The sequence below is a fragment of the Elephantulus edwardii genome, unplaced genomic scaffold, assembly GCF_000299155.1.
Source record: "Elephantulus edwardii isolate Elephantulus edwardi_28Jun2011 unplaced genomic scaffold, EleEdw1.0 scaffold00060, whole genome shotgun sequence".
Taxonomy (NCBI): domain Eukaryota; kingdom Metazoa; phylum Chordata; class Mammalia; order Macroscelidea; family Macroscelididae; genus Elephantulus; species Elephantulus edwardii.
The window spans coordinates 15,253,578-15,259,513 of record NW_006399810.1 but is presented as its reverse complement, the minus strand read 5'-3'; the positions used below and the strand labels follow the sequence as shown (position 1 = coordinate 15,259,513).

At 36.8% G+C, this 5,936-nt stretch overlaps 1 protein-coding gene across 4 annotated transcripts in view; it reads right to left on the bottom strand.

The window, feature by feature from the left end:
- Positions 1-5,936, bottom strand: part of ZMYND11 (zinc finger, MYND-type containing 11) — a 137,102-nt gene that overhangs the window by 122,366 nt on the left and 8,800 nt on the right. The gene's annotated exons all lie outside the window — the stretch shown is intronic.

Here is a 5,936-nt window from a genome sequence, read left to right as displayed (position 1 = left end):
ATTACTATTCATAATATATATTTATTCTAGTTAGATTTAATTATCTCTAGCAAAGCCATTGTAAGTGGCACTCCTCTCTCAATTTCCTGTTCAGAGTACTTTTTTTAGTAAAAAGGGGTCTTACTGTGTTTGCTGATCTTGTACCCTGACACTTTGGTGAATCTTTCAATTGCTTCTTTTGATTATCATCCTGAGTCTTTCCAATTTTATATGTGTAGGATAGCATCTGCAAATATAGTTTTACTTACTCCTTGCCAATTTGGATATGTTTTATTTCTCTTATTCGTCTAGCTAGGATTTCTAGAACAGTATTAAATAAGAGCAGCAATAAAAGGCATCTTGGTCTTGTTCTCACGTTCGAGGGGAATGCTGTCAGTCTCTTTTCATTGAGAAGAATGCTGGCTGCTGATTTTTTATATGTGGCCTTAAGTAAATTGAGCAATTTCCCCGCGATTTCTTTATTAGGAAAGGGGTCATATTTTACCAAATACTTTTTATGCACTGATGGAAAAGTTTCCTTTTACTTTGTTTTAGTAATGTGATATACTGTACTGATTAAGTTTCTAAATTGGAGCATATTTACACTCCTGGTATGAACATCACTTCATCATGCTGTGTTTTTTGTTTTTTTACACTCCTGGTATGAACATCACTTCATCATGCTGTGTTTTTTTGGGTTTTTTTTTTTTTTTTTAATATGCTGTTACATTCTACTGGCCAGAGTTTGTTGGTAATTTTAAAATCAATATTCATTAAGGGATATTGGTGTATAATTTTCTTTCATACTGGTGGTCTTTGTAGGCTCCGGCTTCAGAATTCTATTGGCTTCATGGAGTGAATTGTGTTGTACGCACGTTTTCTCTATGCTATAGAATAGAATTATCGAATTCTGTGTTTTGGAATACAGTAGAATTGATGTCAACTCTTGCAATGTTTGGTGAAATTCTCTAATGAAGTTTAATGAATCAGAGCTGTATTTTAATTGTTGTGAGTTTTCTGTGTGCTTTTTAAATGACCTCTTCAATTTCTTTTGTGATGGATCAGCTCAAACGTTTTACTTTGTTTGTGTTAAATAGATAGTATTTCTAGGAATTTGTGCATTTCATCTATGTTTTCCAATTTGCTAGTGTACACTATTTTAGAATGTTCTGTTATGAATCTTTTAAATCTCATTTGAGTCTACTGAACACCAAAACTATCTTCTTTCTTATTTTGATCACTTGCATTCAGTCTTTTCCTTAATCAGTTTGGTCAGTGATGTGTTAATTTTATTAGTTCTCTAAATGTGCCAACTTCCGATTTTATTGATTCTACTGGTTTTCTGCCTCAATTATTTCTGCTCTAGTCTAATTTGTATTATTTCCTTTTTCCCGGTGCCTTTAGGTTTCTTTTGCTGACCTTTGGATTCTTTTTTCTTTTAATGTGTACATTTATTGCTCTACATTCTCCTCTGAGCCCTGCTTTTCCCACACACCAAAAGATTTGGGATGTTGTATGTTTTTTTCTCATCTGACTCTAGGAACCTTTTAAACTTCATTTTCATTTTGTCTACTGTGATGGCATAATTCATAGTGAATTGTGTTACTAACCCAAAAGTGGTGACTCTCTGGCAGCTTGAATGTATAAGTAGTTCCTTGAGAAAAAGCTGGCAATCTCCTCCCATGTTATGTACAGCCTCTGAAAACCCACTGGAGGGTTGGCTCCCAGTCAATGGCCATGAGTGAGCCTGAGAATGACCCAATTGTTTTTAAGCAAAGTGTACTCAGTTTCATATATTTGATTTCTGTTCCTCTTGTTCTGCCCATTGCTGATTTCTAGTTATGTAGCACTGTGATCAGAGAAGATGCTTTGTATTATTTATTATTTACTGAGGCTTGCTTTGTGACCTAAACTATGATTTATTCTAGAGAACAACTTACATGTTTTGGAGGAGGTTGTGCACTATGTTGTACTGAATGAAGTGTTCTATATATGGCAACAAGGCCAAGTTAGCAGGCTGTGTTATTTAGATCCTCTCTATGTTTGTTTGAAGGCTCACATGTGAAGCAGTTGGATTCTGAAAGGTAGGTTCTCTTGGTTTAGTTGAAAGTCAGATGTATATTTGTTTATTTTATTTTTAGTTTTTTTTTTTCACAATTTTGTGTGAGATGAGTGGTTGCTTGGATTTACTGAATTTAGCTTAAGTCAGTCAGGACCTGGTGGATGGGCCTTTGTATTTAAACGTCAGTTGGGCTTTCAGGTTGGTGTTAATTGTGTTGGAGAAAAACATTCTTCTAAGTGGTACAGCACTGGTCTGTCAGTTTCCTGTACTGAGATAACTTGGAGTTGCCTGGATACTGAACACGGTGCCACTGGTGTGTCAAATGCAATAGTGGTTGCCCATGGTGGGCAGTGTTTGGTAGAGTTCCCAGATTAAGAATGGGTTGGAAGCAGGATCAGCATCAACTTCCTAAACAACATGCCTTTGGAAACTCTATGATCATTAGAGAAATGATGATAGTTTTAGAACAGGGTTCAGATCTCCTGTTCATAGGGTCACTATGAGTCACACTTGACTTGACAGCACTTAACAACAACAACAGTTGAGGAACTTTGGTGGTTCTACGGTTAAAGCATTTACCCACTAACCAAAACATTGGTGGTTCCCACTAGCTGCTCTGAGAGAGAAAGATGAGGCTGACTTCTTAAAAAAAAAAACCAACAACGCACCACAATGAATGAATGTAAATCCAAGTTTTCAGTAAACTTTCATTAGAATCTCAATAAAAAATTAAAAAACAAAACAAAACACACCCCAAACCAAAAACTCCACTATAACTTTACAACCTTGGAAACCCCCAGGAGTAGTTCTACTCCACTGTATAGAAGTCACCTGTTGCTGAGTCAGAATTTATTCCATCGTAGTGGGTTGATTTGATATGTTTGTTGAGTTTCTTTCTACTCATTTGTCCTTTACTGAAAGTGGGGTATGGCTTAGTGGTTAAGAGCTGCACTCTCAACCCAAAAGCACATGGTTCAAATCTAACTGCTCCATAGGTGAAAGATGGGCCATCTCATTCACTGCAGTTTTAGAACCTCTGAAAACCCACTGGAGGGTCAGCTATGAGTTGGCTCAAGGTCAACAATACTGTCTCAGGAGCAGAAAATGAGGCAAGGGGCACAGGGCTGAATGTCTTTTTGAAAGGGCCAGAGAGAGTGAAAATCACACAGTACCGCACTGCTCCAGAGCAGAAAGCAGATAAAGAGCCCATAGACCAGCTCCATGGTGCCTCTCGAGCCACACCAGCATCAAGAGGTTTGTTTATTCTTTGTTGACTATAGACTTTACTCACAATTTTGTTACTGAGAATAGTGTTTAGTAGGGAAATAAGCTGGAGAGTGGAGAGACCACAAATATCACCCAATGAAAATACAGGTTTAGCCCAGCAATCTCAAAACACAATTTCTCAATTAGTCTACAATTTCAGTTCAACAGTTAGCTTTCCCTTCCATTATCTCGCAAGATCAGCAAAAACCTTTCATTGTGGCTTTTATCTCAGGGATCCTCTGGTTACACACGTTAGCACAGTTTGTCCATAGCAATGCCACAGTCTCTCCACCACCATCACCAGCGTCTTGCTGCTCAGTGTGGGAGGCACTTTCTCTCTTATCCTTGCACAGCTGTTGATGATTAACAAGACTATGTGTCTAGAGTGAAAGTCATTGGAGACCAGAGGGGCCTAATGTAATGCTGCAAACAATGCAGGTACGTAACAACTATTATTGTAATTCTCTTCAAGATTTTAGAGCTTATAGATGGAGAAGAGATTGAGATTGAGATTGTTAATGATTTTAGCTTGCTAGGTTTCAAAATCAACACTCCTGGCACCAGCAAGTCAAAAAAACAAAAGACAAACTGTATTAGGAAAATCTGCTGTCAGGTACCTCTCCAGAGTGCTGAAAAACGTCAGTCTAGAAACTAAGGTGCACTGGATTCAGGCCACGGTCTTTGGAATTACTTGCTATGCATCAGAGAGATGGTTAGTGAACAAAGATGACAGAAGAAGGATTGATGCCTTTGAGTTGTGGTGCTGGAAAAGAGTACTGAATGTATCATAGACTGCCAAGAGAACTTACAGATATGTCTTGGAGAGGGTGAAACCAAGCTGCTCCTTGGAGGTAAAGATTTTGAGGCTCTGTCTTACATATTTTGGGCATGGCCAGGAGGGACTGGTTCTTGGAGAAGGATATCATTGTTCAAAGGGTTAGAGGAACAGCACAGGAGGTTAAGTACTTGGATGAGAGGGACTGACAGTAACTGGGGAAATAAGGGTAGGTGTGGGATTAGCTCAGGATAGAGCAGGGTTTAGAGCTATTGGGTATAGGGTTGCTATGAGTTGTAGTCAACAACACATAACAACAACAAATGCACTAAGTGTATAAATATTTATTATGTTATGCTTGATATAATGTCCTCCCATTTGATTGATTTTTACTTACTCTTGTGCAGAGGCTGATATTGCTACTTATGCGGGTTTTTTTTGGTGAAAGTTTGCTTGATGTGCTTTATTAATAATTTGATTTTTTAAATTTATTTATACCTTTATATCAAGAGCATAACTTTTATATTCATCATATTGAATAGTGCCTTTAACTACATTAACTGTAATTTTTAATAGGTTGAATTTACTACTGTCATTTTGTTACACTTTTTTTGTGGTGTTGACAAGGAGTTTTGGTTGTTGCTTTTTAAAATTTTGTTCACATAAATCTTTTATCCTGAGGGTATGTCGTTGTTTTTTGTTTGTTTTTTTTTTTAGTGGATTCTTTGTTTTTCCTTTGTTATTTATTCGTGTTTGGTGAGTAATCAGATTTTATTTTTATGTGAGATTTATGAATTTCCTTTGTAAATCTCTGAAACTTACCTTTACTTTCAAACAGTCATTTATTTCTTCATATTGCCTTGACATTCCTCATGTGAAAGTTCTAGAGCTATATACTACATATTCCAGCTTTTTGTTTGGAAGCTGTCATCTGTTTTCTGCCTTTATTTTACTTACTAGATTTGTCTGTGTTGGTATTTGAGTAATTCTGTATGTGTCTTTTTAATAAATTTTTAATTTTAATTAAAGTTTACAGAAAAGTTGGATTTTCATTCATTGTTGTACATTTTTGCCCCCTCTCCCTCCCCTTTCCCTCCCCTAGTTCACTCTTTTTGCTTTTTTAAAAATATGCATTCATTGTGGCACAATTACCTCCACCAATCCTCTTTGCAATAAAACACTTACTCTGGACTGTTGTGGTACAAATAATGTCTAATTATATATTCCTTTCAAACAGTTCTTTCCTTGATATGTTCCAGTTCAATGTTCATTATCTATTGACTCTTAAGCCTGTTCTCCTCTTAAACCATCAATTTAGACTCGTTTCACATCACTGGTGCTATGCAATATTTCTCCTTTTGTGGCTGAGATATTTCACTCAGCATAATGTCCTGCAGGACCACTCATGTCGTGTAATGTTTAATGAATTAATTGTTTTTCAATGCTGCATAGTATTCCATGGACCATTGGCCTTGGTTTTTCTATCAGTTTGTTGATGGTCACTTGGGTTGCTTCCATCTCTTTGCTGTTGAAAATAAGGAAACAATAAACATGCATGTGCATGTATCTGTTTGGATGGCAGTTATTGGGTATATTCCCAATAGGAGCATTGCTGGGTCAAATGGTATTTCTATTTCCAACTTTTTGAGAAAGTGTCAGCCAAACCACCTTCCGTACTGGTTGCACGATTTTATATGCCCACCAGCAGTAAATAAGGGTCCAATTTTTCCATAACCTTACGTTTGCTGCTCTGTTGAACTTTGCTTTTGGGGTGAGATAATATCTCATAGTTGTTTTTATATGCATCTCTTTGATAGCTAGGGATTCTGAACTTTTCTTAATGTATTTGTGTGG